Here is a 15,570-nt window from a genome sequence, read left to right as displayed (position 1 = left end):
ATGTGAAGTCAAGTCCAGATATTTATTAAAAGAGAGGGCGCATAATGTGTACAACTAAAAGCCCCCAAATGCCTATATCTGCTATTTTGCAACATATCGGAAAAGGCATTGCCTCACCTAATCTTAGACAAATGACAAAAAAATAGTTTGAGACTTGTCGAAATATGATGAATAGGAGAGAATTAGGTATTTAAAGAATTTTTACTATTTTATGTACATAAAAAATTGAAAAATATTCTTTAAAAATTATAATAAAGTTTATAAAATTCATCTTTTAAAATGAAGGATTTAATAATCAGAATAAAGTAGGGGGACGATTCGAAACATTTTATAACATTTATGTAATGAAGCCATAAACATAAGCAGAAATATTTCTAATTTCTGCTATGTTAATTTCAAAAAAAAAATCTTTTGTTATCACTAAAATAAACGATATTCAATATTTAAAGCAATTCTGCGCATTGTATTCAAGTGCAGCCAACGATGTGCTTCGTGCACGGTGTTGGGGTGGAGTGCCGTATTAAATGTATTCAAGTGCATGCTGGGTAATAAACATTTCCAGAAAGAAAAGAATTAAAAAAAAAAAAATAGTGAAAATGAGAAACAGCAATTTCCGTTGGAAATCTAATTAAACATTTTCCCCTGCACCTGCGCTATTTTTCCTGAACCTTCTAGAAACTCGGCTTCAAATATGAGAATTCATTTGCGCGAGCATTCGCTCGTGCGGTTGGTTGAAACTTTGTTTTCCCTTTAGTTCGTAGTTGAAATTCAACGATAAGAAAGAATATCTAGCAGCCATATTCTGCTCAGCGATTTTGAATCCATCCGTAATTACCATCGGGAATTTATTTTAAACTGTGGCAATTTGGTAAGTTTATTTTCTTCCAATACTTTGAAATATGATTAACGTATTCCTTCTAAGGGATATCCAATGAATATTTACTGAATGCTGAATTTAGATTTTTAAAGACGTTGCGACTTTAAGTAAGTTTGGTTGTATTACATAATAAATATCTGTAGGATAAGTTTACTTGTCTTTTTTCTTGTAGAAATTGTCTAGAACGATTTTATTCACTGTCTTCATTGTTTAACGCTTGCATCTCATTTGTTTGTCCCAGTGAATGTGTTGATAACGAATGTTGGACAGTTGATTATGCCGTGCTCTAAATTCTTATTGTTATCAGATAATCTAACATAAATGTATTCATTCTCTTGGTTTCCATTATTTTCATATTATAGAGGTTTTTTCGTTATATAAATCACAATTTCGATGTTAATAAAAATATCTTTGCCAGATTTATTTGATTCATGTTATTACTTTTTATTTAAATTGATTAGTTTTGTGTTTATAAAGATGGGAGTTTCGTTATGAACCCTGGCTTTAATTTTCTTGGATAAGAATTTTCGAACCCGCATCTACATTTGATTCTCAATGCTTCAAATTGATATAATAAGGTATTAATTAACGGTGAATATTTGGCGATTAGTTGACGATAATTTTAACACTTTTTCATCTTTAACATTAATAATTTCGACAGCTTTTAATCAATACAGTGTAAAAAGATGCTAGTTTTCTTCTCGTAAGTTAGCATATTATTCAAGCGTGCTCATAGGGTAGCAATTTGCTAATTTGGTTTTGGTGGTATATTTGGCAAGTTGTCTGTTTCACAGTTAATTAATAGTACTTATAACAAATTATGTGGGTATTATCTGCATTTAATTCCACTTGATGCAAATTACCATCTGCTATAAATTAGTATCTTAAATCTTATCCGATTCCATTGTTTCCATTTTGAATTTCCACCTTGCTTGAGCAGCAGTTGGTAATTGGAGCTGCGAAAAAGAGTATAGTTTTTTTGTGCATAATTCAGTTTTTACTTCCTCGTAAAGGAAATATTGTATCCGTCAAAAAATTCGAACTCTAGATTTTGACGAATCTCTACTTTTTCGACCTGCTTGAGTTCGAGAAACGTATTTTTGGAAAATGTTCATCAATCTGTCTTGGACAAAGATAACTCAAACGTTAGATATATGAAATTTCATCGTTTCTATTTTGAATCTTGATATATGAAATTTCATACGCGGTATTTATACTAAACCTGCTGATTTCTATCAAATTTTTAGCAAAATCCGTACACAGGGAAACAATCTGTGGGGCCATTTGAATATAATAAAATAACCGCAAACGAAGGGAGCTAAATAGATAAAATTCGATATATAGAATTTACATCTACAGTCTAGATACTTGTCAAATCTTCAGTCAAATGCAGTGAGAGACTGACCGTTTATTGTTCTGTCCTTTTAGAAGCATGTAACCGCGATAGTTCAAAAACATAATGACTTAAATACATCAAAATTAGTTTGCGATTTTGACTTTGCAAATGTAGTTCTATATCGAATATTTATTTCAATCGTTTATGAGAAATGCATTTAAAATACTATTTCCGAATACTATTAGCCGCTAGAGTTGCAAGTTGTCACGATGACCAATAAAGCGCCAAAAAATTTGCCAATTTGGCGATTTTAATCATCAAACTATATAGCATGTGATCTATGTTTATGAACATATTTATTATATATATATATATATATAATAAAGTATATTTTTATAATTATTTTTTCGCTTTTGGGTCGCCGTTGAAATCGACAAGTACCTTAACCGTATGCCAGTTATTAATCGGCAAGGATGACGCAATAGATTCATTTAAAATGTTAAATTCACACCAAAGATTAATATTTCGTAACTTTTTGTTACCCAGTGCTATGCAAGGCGTTCACTGGTATAACATTTTTATTATAGAATATTTGAGAAACTTTTGCAGAGATTACTTCTGCTGGTTTTATTATTTTTATGATGTGTATAAAATCCTTATAACGCATGCAAATTATATTTGAACAGCTTTCAAAACACGTTGACTAATAAAAAATATTCAGACATGGTTTTTTATTTCTACGGAAATGTGAATTTTAACATTTTCGGAACAAAATTTTATCATTTTGGAGATCGCTTAATTTTCCTTTTATATAATAATTCTACAACGTTATTGTTTGCATAAATTTATTTATTGTTTATTTAATCATACTTGTTCTACTTCTCCATATTTTAATTCATTTGGCGCAATGAATTATTTTAAGAAATTCAATTTTTTTTTTTTGTTCTAAGGCTGCATGTTTGAATATTTTAAGAATGATTAATAGCTCTTATTTGTTATTTTAGTAATTGTAAAATATATAATTATTAGTATTGTGGCAATATTAATGAATAATTGAATGACTGTATGTTTATTACAATACCTATGATCAAACTAAAAATTATTCATTTTGACAAATCAAAAAAAAAAAAAAAAAAAAATCTAAATTATTTTCAAAATTGATTCGATTTTATTTCGGTTTCAAAATTTAGAATTAATATTACTTTTTGTAGCTCTGTGACTCTTATTTAGTAATTTTAATTCTGAAAATGACTTAATGAAAAAAATATTGCATGCTCTTGTTCAAGATGGATATTTACCAGTCGTCATTAATACGGTTTCGTGCTTTTTACTTTCTAAAAGTGCTTAGAGGTATACATTTTCATTATTCAAAGTGCGTATGTGAAAGTCTGCTAGCCCTAGGTCAAATGGTCTGACCGGTAGAGTACCAACACACACATATATTCGATCTTTTTTATAAGTAAAAATAATGTTCGATTGTAATGATGTCGTGCTGAGGCTCTTGGTGCCATTCACAATTCAGGCCTCAACTGAGGTAGAAATAGTGCTACCCAAATCGAAATGTCACTCCAACCTAAGTGCAATGAAAGGAATATTTTAAGGTAGTCGAAATTGGAACTTAGTGCACTAATGCTGTTTTGTCTCTTATATTGCATATAACTTACTAAATGACCATCAAATATATGTTATATACCAAAGTTTTTTAATGACCCCGATTCTCTCCATTGAGTGACATTAATATTTAATTTTAACATGAAATTTTATGTTCAAGCAAGTTTTATGTCCACTATTAATTGCTTCATGTAAAGATCAATTATAAAAATTACAAACTTAGAGTTACAAAATTTCATTAGAAGATCTATTTGCATAAGAATTGTTCAAAATTATATTTAAGTTTTAAATTTAAAATAAACATACTTCGTAAGAATTTTTTTTCGTGGTTTCAGAGCTCACTATTGCATAAATGCTTATTTCTGTTTCACTTTGTCATTTTAAAAATTCAGAAAATTAGGTTCTAAATGATAGTTTTATTTCTATACAATTTTTTTCTTTATTTTCGATAATTTTTTTAAAAAAATTTAAAATGCTTTCAACAGATTTTTTTTATTAATTTATCCATATTGTGTGCTTAATAACCTGAAATCCTTACTGAGCGATTCAGGATTCTAGATAGGGAGGCGAATTGTGGCATATAATTAAAGAAACAGGTGCTGAAAAATAATTTAAAAGAAGATGTAAATATTTCTTAAAAAATTATGTGATAAAAGGCATAAATTAAAAATATATTTTTTTTCAGACGTATTCACCCTTATTTATTGTATTACTGACTATATTTATTCAAAGCACAATGAATGTTGAAAAGAAGAATTTGTAACATCTACAACTAATTTAATCTTCGTTTCGACAACTTTATATTGACTGCGAATGGCAACATTGTAGTAAAATGTTCTTAGAATAACAATGTTTAAAAGTGGAAATTTTTCTTGAAAAGTTAATTTTTAACAGAAGAAAAATGTTTTAGGATATTGAAACCTCAACGAGCTCTTCAAAAGCTAACGGTTTTAAAAATTTGTAAAATTCATTTTGTTGTGAACATTTTACTGATAAATAAATTTCGGTAGAATCTGTGACACACATTGTAAATAATTCCGATGTATAAACAATGCATGTTACAAAGTTTTCGTACACTTAAAATAAACATTAATTTTTAAAGTTAGCAATAATTGACTTTTGAGACTTAAAGGCGACATTTAAAGTATCGAAAAAATATTTTTAAAGTAAAGAAACGATTTTTAAAAATTGTTTATCCTTTCTTCTTTACATTTCATATGTTTATTAAACATTTTTTCAATTGCTTCTGCTTATTCATTAAACTTCTCTTTAGCAGTTACAGTGAGCATTCCTCATAAAAAGAGGTCTTCAGTAAATGTGAAGCTAAAGTGAATTTAGAGTAAATATCTCGCTTCTTTTGTGAAAAAAACCTATTTTAGAACTCTTCCGTCGTTAAACTGATTGAGATTAAATATGTAATTTAGCTGACAAGAACACATATAAATTTCAGTTATGTAGTTTGTTGTATTTTTGAATTATTCCTCCGTCATTCCCCAGAATAGGGACTGATATATTCAATGCTTTAGTGAATTTCATTCAAAATTTGAGATGTGCAATTGCGGTAATAAGATAATGTGTTACATTTTATGTACCTAATTCTTTTCATACTTCAGTTAACCAGTTTACAAACAGTCTGCAAGATTACCGTTCAGATGAGAATTTTTGTTATCCCGGAATCAAATATATGTAATTATAATCTTTGCTAACATTTCTGAATATCCAGAAAATTATTTGTTTTTTGATTAGCATTAAATATTTCATATATTAAATTTGCATGTAATTATTTTTTATTATTATAACCCTGGAGAATTAACCTTCACTTCTATCATACATAAAGCGAGGTCATTTTAATACGACCAGTGTAAAGTGTAAGTTTATATGGGAACAATTTTTTCTAAAGCGTGAGACTATTGTAGATATTTTATTCAAAGCCATTATATTTTTTAAATTGTAAAGAAATATTTAAACCTGATATCCACATCATTCACGATTTATCTTTAAAAAATAAATTTTCTTGAAATATACTTTAAAAAAAATCACGATTTGAACAATTATTCTTCCCTCGCTGTCTATACTCAAATTAAGCGTTTATTCTCATGGAAATGTATTTTTATCAAATTGTAGCAGTTGCATTACTCTATCTTCTCTTTTGGATAACAGATGGCGATGTCTGATTAGGTACGCATCCCACAGTGGATTGCTATTATAAAATGAGATGAGATGCTATTCTGTAAGGGGTGCACGCGTTCATGTCTTGTCTTCGTGTTTAGTGTGAAATGTGATCATTAAAGAAACGTTCCTGAAGACATACTTCCTGTTATTCCCATTGCACGGATCATGATGATCTTCATTCCACTTCATTGGCGCCCAACTAAAAATAATTTCTAATGCACATGTTGAAACGAAAGTGAAGTCGTCCCGACGATCAGAAGAAAATTTTCCTGCCAGCAGCAAATTATATAACGAAAGTGAAACGTGGCGTTCTAACACGTAGAGTAATTTTTCCCATCCTGGGAACGGTTCATCACTGTTCCAGATATCCAGTTAAAAATAAAGCAGCGTCAGCCATCTTCGTGTAGTTGATATCCTAAGGAGCATTCAATTTTAAATCCTAAATGGACAACACTTGTCTTGTGTCGATCGTAAGGGATATCGTCACCTGTTTCGAATATAATTTATTATTTGTGATCTTCACAAAAAAAAATTTGCATTTTTTCCCCCAAATTTACAGAACCAAAAATTTATTATTCATCAGTTTTGTTTTCACTCGTTCTTGTTCAATCCCAGACAAGCGTCATAACACTTGTGAATTTTCTTTTTTTTTTCTGTTCAGCTTCCAACAGCATTCAGCATTTGATACATTCGTTGAAATACAACATTCCTTCGTGTTTGAATACACTAAGATTCTTCGTCTTCTGTGAAACATTTTCTACTGTTTAATTTTTATTCTGAAATTCTATATTTTAAAAGAAATTATTCCATAATGCTAAATAATTAAATTTCAAGGTATTGTTGAAATTGAATATTGCAATATATTTTGAAATTTATTAGATATTTTTATAAAATATCGCAAGAAGTCCAGTGCAATTTCTAAGTCACTACTGTTTTCATACCCTATTCATCGTAGCAAGTTTATATATTGAAATCTGTATTGTGTTGTTACTTGATCTCAATCACTGAAAAGTGCATAAGAACATATCTTTTAAATATTAAGGTATTCCATATAGTAATTTTCAAGTGTTGATTATTTCTGTAATTCATTTAAGATTTAATTTATCGTATCTGATGTGTTCCTCCTCAAACAGAAAATGCAACATTTGATCTTGGGAAACGCCAGTCATTTTCATTACACATTCAAGATTCTTTTCCTAGAGTGATTATTCTAAACAAGTATTCAATACGTTTTCTTTTTTCTAGCTACATGGTACTTTGATGTTATGAACTGTTCTGATTTATTTTCAGAGTAATGATTCAGCAAATGCCATCTTTTAATCGTATTAAGTGTGCAATTTTATTTGATTCAGAATATTATTTTTTTGGTTAAGAATTCTAAAGAGCTAAATTTATTTTCGGCACTTGCGCAGATTTAATCGCAATTGCTAGAAAATCAAAAAGTCGAAAAAAAGACGCGTTAAAAGTTGACTTCCATTAATATTTAATTTGGCTTAATTCTTGGCTCTCTTATGTTGAATCTGAGTCTCCATTCTAAAGGATGTCATTTTCAAATTGTAAGATTAATGATTATTATAAAAGCCGTATAATAGTAAAGACTATTACAGTAATTTTTAGAAACAACAAACCTACAATAATCTTTCAGCTTCCTAAGCATGAAAAGGAATTCTCATATATATATATATATATATATATATATAATTAAGCTTAATTTGGTTGTACAAAGCAGCAATGTCTCCAGCTGGGTTCAAGGAATACATTCTTTCAACGTGAGGAACACCGGATATATCGACAAATAATGAATAAAAAAATTTAAATAACTATTGAATGATACAGTAAAAGCATCTGCTCTGCCTCTTAGTTTAGACAAGTCATTTAGTTAAGTTGAACGCAGCTGCTTCCTGTTTGAACTTTGTCAACCTTGTTTCACTTCGAAAGAATTAATCGGATGCCCCACCCAGTTAATCCCAGTGGCATCAGTTCCTCCTTTGTCCTGAATTTTTGTTAGTGTATGGAACCACTGTTGCTTCGCCCAATGTATGCAATTTGTATTAATCGCCGTTAAGAATGCTGTTGCTTTATTTTCTATCTACTAAGTGTAAGTTTATATAACGCCTTACGTAGATAATTACGTTGAAAATAAGTTTTTGGAGAAAATGTGAAATATATTTTTAATATAAAATTTAATTTCTGAACAGTTTTCCTAATAAAAGTATTTGAATTTTGTTTCTGCTGTCAATTATATTTGCATAATGTATGCTTTAATATGCTATTTTCTCAAATTATAAAATTTATTAAATCTTTCGAAAAGCCACCTGTATCATTTTTTGTGCAAATTTGGCATTACAATTTCTCAATTTATTCTGTGGAATAACCGAATCAACAATATGCCTATTTTAAAAATTTTAGTCTTAATCTTTCATAATGCAAAGAAATTGATGTATTGGTGTATAAAGATGGAATTGGAGTACAGTTGTTTCTTTGTTTCAATACAGTTTTTTCTATGTTGTAAAATATATTTATCTGCAGAATGTATTTCAAATAATCCGATTTATAGTTATTTTCAGCCAAAATAATAATTATTTCCATTATTATAATTCGCATTTTTTTTTTTTTTTTTGCGTTCTTAATGTTTCTTAAATCAATTTATACAAAATTTCAGGTTAATAAGCATTACAGAATATTAAAAAAAAATTTTAATAATTTCGCATACCTTTTACTTGGTTTTCTGTAAGATAAAATTTTGTAACCGAGTATTTGCTCTATTAATACATTAATTCTGAAATTTCCTATATTTCTGTGTGTATTCTTGATGGAAATATATTTTAATATTTTCAAGAATTACAGGTTTATCGATTGATTTTAATTAAATTTTGTTGGTTGTGATTTTTATAAAGATTGGCGATTCTGTAATATTTAAGGCAGTTAATAAGAAAAATGAAAGTACTAAAAATAAATTGCATTTTTATTGGTAAAGTAAAAAGTTAAAAAAAATATTATCCTATGCACATCTATACGTAATATAATAAAATATCACAACACGTAAAATTTTACAATAAAAATTCAGAACATATTCTGATTTCTAATGTTTATTGTGTTATAACATAGTATTAATTTTAATGCCTCACCTACTTGGAATTCCATTTTGGTATTCAAATTTTTAATTGTTAATTTTAGTACACTAATAAAAACGCTTTTTTATGAAAGATAAAAAGTTCTATGTACTTGTTGTTACTGAATATAGCGTTTAACTGAACTGAACTGAATCTAAATTAAAATTCACTTGTTTCAGAATGGACGGAGCAATTTGAGAGACCGTCTTTGATGGATGCCATTGGCATGTCTTTAATTATTGCAAACAACACATGGGTGAGTCTTACTCCATTTTCATTATCAAATAGGCTTTACTGGCAATTTCATTTATTGATTGAAATGATTTTAATAATTTTTATTTGGACGGGAAGTATTCTATAACAATTGAAGAGTATTAGTAAACATTTTTAATATAGCAATGCTTAAATGATTTGTTTTTGGTTAAAGGCATTTAATGATAGGGTTCCGATTTCGCCGAATATTAAGCGATGAGTTTAATTTATTTAAAATATATTTGAACTTAAAATTTTTTGAAAAATTTAATTTTTGAATTAAAATTTAAAAAGTTTTGAAATAAAGCTCTAAGCTACAATAAAATATATCACATTAATAAAAAGTAACATATCTTGAAATTCATAATCTTTTCTAGAAGAAATCGCATTTCATTTCTTTTAGAAGAAATAGACATTTATTACTTGATTTCTAGTCATTAAATCTGTGATGGCTGCGAAATTTTCTTTCGTGATCTAGAATAGTATTAATATGTTAAGCATGTAAAAAAAAAAAAAAATCTTTTGTGTGTGTGTGGTTACTCACAAAACTTCAAAGATAAAACAGGACAGTCAGAAAAATAAAATCTTTTTACTGTATTGTTATTTTGAAACGATTGCTTCATTGTACCGAAAATTAAATATTAATTCACTTCTTATTAATTACGGTCAAATTTTTTAATATTTATAGGTACAACGGAAAACATTAATTAGATAACTGATTTTAACGAGTATACTCGTCATGGAAATTGTACATTTTTTTTTTTTTTTTGTTATGACGAGTTTTTTTAATGACAATTATTATACTTGTATAATAATTTTTTAATTATTATATTTATAATTGCTATTTTTATATACTATATGTACACTTATGACAATTTAGATACCCATTATCTGAAGAGGTCGAAACAGTTTGAAGTAATCGCCAAAATGGCATTTTTATTGAAAAGCATTTACTGTTGTATTTCTTTTCAAAAATTTTACTGAGTGATTTTCATTTGTAAGAAACTTTTAATGTTTCTTCTATAGAATTATTTGCATCGCATATGATTTATGACATTTTTTATTATTGTTAAATTAATCACCTTCTAAGTTTAAGGAATACAGTTATTGCGCATCAGATTGGCATAAATAAGAGCAAATGTGCTCTCCTGTATTGAATGGTGTTCCTGCATGAATTTGGATAATTTTTAAAAATTAAATTGGTAAAATTTAGAAATATTTAAGGTGAGTATTTTTTTAATGTTTTTTGATTCATCTTTTTGGTAAGTATTCTGCCTTTCATCATAATACCTTTTTAAAAAAAACTCTGCATTCTGAAGGTCCATTTTCACAATGGTTTCTAATCGTGCCTCTTTAATACTTGGTTTTTATTAGCATTACAGTTACAGTTCGAGTTCGTTCATTTTTATTCATAAAATAGTTTTTTTTAATCTTTACTTTCTAACAATGGCGGATCTTGCTTCTTGTGTCTGATTACTAAAATGAGATATTAAAAGCTATAAATCAGAAGTGGAGTTAGCAAAAAAAACTTTTATGCTCTTATATTTATTCTTTCTGGTTTTGCAAATAAATATGCTCATATTTCTCATCTAATTAAAGGAACTCGGCAATCAAATCGATTAATACGAAATCGTTTGTCTTACCACCGTTTCTTTGTAAAACTAAAATGCCAATTAAAAAATATTTTTAATTTTTAAAATTATTTCTTTTGGTAAGTTTAACATGTTTAAATTTTTAATTAGGCATTGAAGTCCTTGCTTTTCGATTTTATTTCACTCCCTAATTAAAAAGCACATCCTATTTGGATCATACATTATTATAGGAATTGAAATAATAAAATGGCATTTGAGATAATGAAGTGCTTTTAAGTGATTTTTGCATTTTAAAATACTTTCACTTAATTGTTGATTTAAAATTAAAAATTCAGTAATTCGATGCACGCGTCAAACGCGTCATTTTATGCGAAGGGGAAGGGGTTCTAAGAAATCAAAGTTCTTAATCCTCATAACTTTTTAAAAATTTTATATTCAGTCATCGTTTTAATACATGTAAGGAAAAATATAAAACATTCACCAAAATGGCAAGTAAAAGAATAATTAAAAGTTTCGAATTCATATTCTTTTTTTATTTACTGTTTAGAAAACATCAGAAGTATTTTACTATCGACTTTTTGTAGTACTTTCAGCATTCATGTAGCCAGAATTGAACTTTTTTGCACTTTTAGCAACGTAGTGTTTTCGACCTATATTTATTAAATTTCTTCTTAATATCAAGTTTACTATTTCTAACTGACAGTTTGAGACAATTATTTTATTGGTAGTTTTGATATTTCTTGGAGTTTATTTCTTTAATTTAATTCTGTTACTTCAAAATCAACGACTATTTAATTATTTCGCAATTGAAATAAACTTCATTAAAATATTTTTAATAAACTTCAATTGCGGCGGAATTCCGTACAGCGTTCTGGAAGGAGAAATCACATAGTTCGTGAATTAAACAAGTTCAGACGTTTCTCTAATTGTTAACTGCGCAAATTGCTAATGAAATCTTGCTGTATTTTAAATCACCACTCTCATTATTCGCCACATTAATTTTTCAAGTTGCTAATTAATATAAATTAAAATTTTTCTTTTTTAGAAATATACTTAATTTAAAAAATCCATATTTTACTTGATTAAAAGCCTTTTTCTTTTAAAAGAATGAACGAACGATCGTTATGATTATTATATAATCGGTGTCAAACAATTTGTTAAAAATATGAAAAATTTGATTTTCCTCGATATTAGCAGGAATTAAAAGCCAAAATGAAATCGCCTTCAGAATGCAAAGGTTTTTTTTTTTCCTTCCTTTTACAGATTTGTATGCTTTTATAATGAAATAGTATTTATAAATATACACTTATGCATTTGTGAATGTTTTAATGCAATTACTTAACTGTGCATGTTCAATGTTGCGGGAGTTCCACCCCTCTGATTCACGTCTCGATTCGACTTCTGGCTCCGCCTCGTCACTGTCGTTCTTCGAGCGTTTCGAAGGATTCACTCGACACAACATTCTTAATGACCGGGAACAAATCCCACAGTATTCAGCAAGCCACAGTTTCTGCTCCTACATCTTCGCTTGTGAAATAAATGTGATGGATTTTTATTTATTGCGTACATCTACAGGGCATTGGGTGATATATTTTTTCACTAAAGTCTTTGCCAAGAATGGTGAAATAGATATAATGAGAGGCGGTTTTATTTAAATTTCTTTAAAACAAAAAACTTTATTTGCCGATAAATAGACATTTAATTAGCACAACTCAGAATTAGTGGTGGATTTAGAAAACATTTAGAGGCTTCATGCAGTGCATATAACGTTTCTCCCATAAAAAAATTAATTTATTTAATTGCGGATTTCAGCCATTTGACTAAGTTGTTTTGTAAATATTTTCATTTTATCATTTTCACGGAAATATATATATATTTATTAATTTTTCCCGATCTCAGCAGCTGAAATAATTTTTTCCATTTTATGTACTCGGTTAAAAATTAGTCTTTATTTCTTTATATTTTTTAAACATATTTACTGGGGAATACAATTTTGTTCGACTTGTTTCACAATGGGGACAATCGAACGTTCAAAATATTAAGGCAAATTTCCATGAAGAAAAATTTCGACATGCTCATTGCAGTAGTAACTCGTATGACGAAATATTTCGTCATACCCAGTTAATATTTTAGAGCTCAGTTATAAAGATGTTGAATATTATATTATAGTCTAAAAAAATATATTGTAGTCTAATTATTATCCGAATTATAATTCCAAAATGAATAATTCAGATCTTAAAGCTGTCAGTTCATAATAATTTATTATAAAGAAATGATGAAACTAACTTTAATTTTATATGGACCTACAAGCAAAATACCCCACAACCAGTCAATATTTAAATATTTATAAGCAAGTAATTATGCCTAAATTCATTCAATTTTAATAGCTTTAAGTTTCAAGTTTAAATCCAGCCAGTAACTAATATTTCTATATAGATGCCTAATCGTAAATCCGCCACTGTCACAAAAGTTGTAGAACTAATCCCGAGCTCCATGAAATTGTGTGATCCCAGAGTAGGACGTTTTACTTCATCATCAATTGAATATCCTACAATTTAACTCTTTTGCAACGTACATGGAAATTACGGCGAGATTTCCAGATTGAAAATTAGCGTTTGGAAAGGAAACAAAAAGTATTTTATAAAGGCAGTAGTTACCAACGTAACTGTTGCAAGTATGCATTTCACTCTTTAATACACATAACTTACCAGCTTACGAATTTGAACCTTTAATTGAACTTTCATACCTGTATGTGCTTGATTAATGTACATAATTGACCTGGAATAGATAGATGCCAATAAGAATGAATCAAATCTTATTGCTAATAAACATATCATGCTAAAATCAATATCATATTTGCTTATGAATTATTAAATGCTGACTCAAACTTTTAATTCTGGATACTTTCTCTAAATGGTTTATCATACCTGCAGTTACTTTTTTTGCCCCCAGGAAATGCCATTTAAGTTGGTGCTTATTCTCCACATGCTGCAGATTGTTAAAATCCACCATCTGCCAAGACTGTAGTTTCTGTATTTTGTTTTAGTGCTTGAATAAGGTTTTCAAACAAACAAACAAAAAAAAAATCAGAATTAATATGTCGCTGCATAATGTTATAACGCCAGCTGAAACAGGGAACTTGAAAAGCAATGTTTACTATCTCGTCTCCTCGTAAGCAATTTATCTCGTCTCCTCTGAAATATCTTGGTTTTGTGTCGTTCCTGCTTTTCAGTTGATTTTTTTTTTCAGTGGTGAGGAAAAAGACATAAAAATGAGGAAACTGCAACGGGAATAGTGAGGATTTTTGATTTGCATGAGGATTTAAAGTTTTACAAAATCCCTTTCATATCTAAATCGTATTTCTTTTTCTAAAATATGCAAATTTTCAGCTTCAATCATTTGGAAAAAATCATTTTGGAGAACATGGAAATAAATCGTTCCTTTTAATCAATCAAGATAATATTTTAATACTAATTAAAGCGATAATAAAGTTGATGTTTTTTCATTTTCCTTTGTAATCGCAGCGAACGTCTGAAAAATTTTCAAGTTATGTTATGGAAAAAGTACTTAATGAAATTAATTAATTCATTTCATAATACTATTCGTAATATTTAGTCACTATGTCGCATGTGGTTTAAAATTTATCAATTAAACTCTTGCTTTGAGTATGCATAAATCATAAAAAAACTAGAAATATGATTAGTGCTCTGATACGCTATAAAACTGGGATTATTTTTAATTTTATAATTATTTAATTTCAGAACTCAATTATTTCAATAATAAATTATGCTGTAATACGCTAGTAAGTTTTAAAAGTTTTGCTTTTGATTGAATTTGCTTTAAATTGGTAAGAAGAGAAGCATTAAATTTGTAATAATAAAAAAATCAATTATTTATTAAAATTTCACTTATGCCATTTTAATAATGCTTCAGTTTAAATCAGTGTATTTAAAAACATATAAATGGTATTTTATTGAACTGAAATTTGGAGGTGGAAAGATATTTTTTCTGAAACTAAAAACTTAGCTGAGGTGGATTGTTTGAGATTCATGCTTGCCTTTCGATCTCCTTTTTCAAGTTTTGATTTTTGCATAAATCAAGAGAAAAAGTGAAATGTTGCCATTTATTAATTCGGAAAGAATTTAATAAAAATGTTTCGTTTGACAGTATTCTTGAGAATTTGAAATAATTTAATTTGAATTACTTTTGTCCTATTTTTGAGGAAAAGTGTAGAAATTAAATACTGAATTGAATGTATCTGCTTTATAAATAAAGTTAAATTGATGAAGTTACTGTGCAATGATGCTATCATATGAGAAAAAAAGATGATTGGTGGAACAGAATAAATATCGAATAAGTTAAATATGCTTCAACAAATTTTCCATTTTTGAAAAGTAAAGTGCTATTAAACAAATAGAATGACATAAAGCTTAAATTTTCGATGCGGATTCACAATTTTTTTCAAAATATTTATTATAGAGAGAATGATGTATGCAACACGTATTAAATTAATGTTATTGTGGTTCTAATGTTTTTGTCTGTTGGAAAAGTTTTAAACAGGATTATGAAAACACTCAGCACTAAATAAATGTATTTTTAGACATCTTATGGCAGAAT

At 28.1% G+C, this 15,570-nt stretch overlaps 1 long non-coding RNA gene across 1 annotated transcript in view; it reads left to right on the top strand.

The window, feature by feature from the left end:
- Positions 1–739: 739 nt before the first annotated feature.
- Positions 740–15,570, top strand: part of LOC129972936 (uncharacterized) — a 40,115-nt gene continuing 25,284 nt past the window's right edge. The window contains exons 1-2 of the long non-coding RNA XR_008784914.1: positions 740–868; positions 9,289–9,365. This is a non-coding gene — a long non-coding RNA (uncharacterized LOC129972936). The remainder of the gene's footprint in view (positions 869–9,288; positions 9,366–15,570) is intronic.

This window comes from Argiope bruennichi, chromosome 6 (genome assembly GCF_947563725.1).
Source record: "Argiope bruennichi chromosome 6, qqArgBrue1.1, whole genome shotgun sequence".
In the NCBI taxonomy this organism is placed as follows: domain Eukaryota; kingdom Metazoa; phylum Arthropoda; class Arachnida; order Araneae; family Araneidae; genus Argiope; species Argiope bruennichi.
The sequence above is the reverse complement of the archived record's forward strand: the minus strand, read 5'-3'. Positions and strand labels throughout refer to the sequence as shown.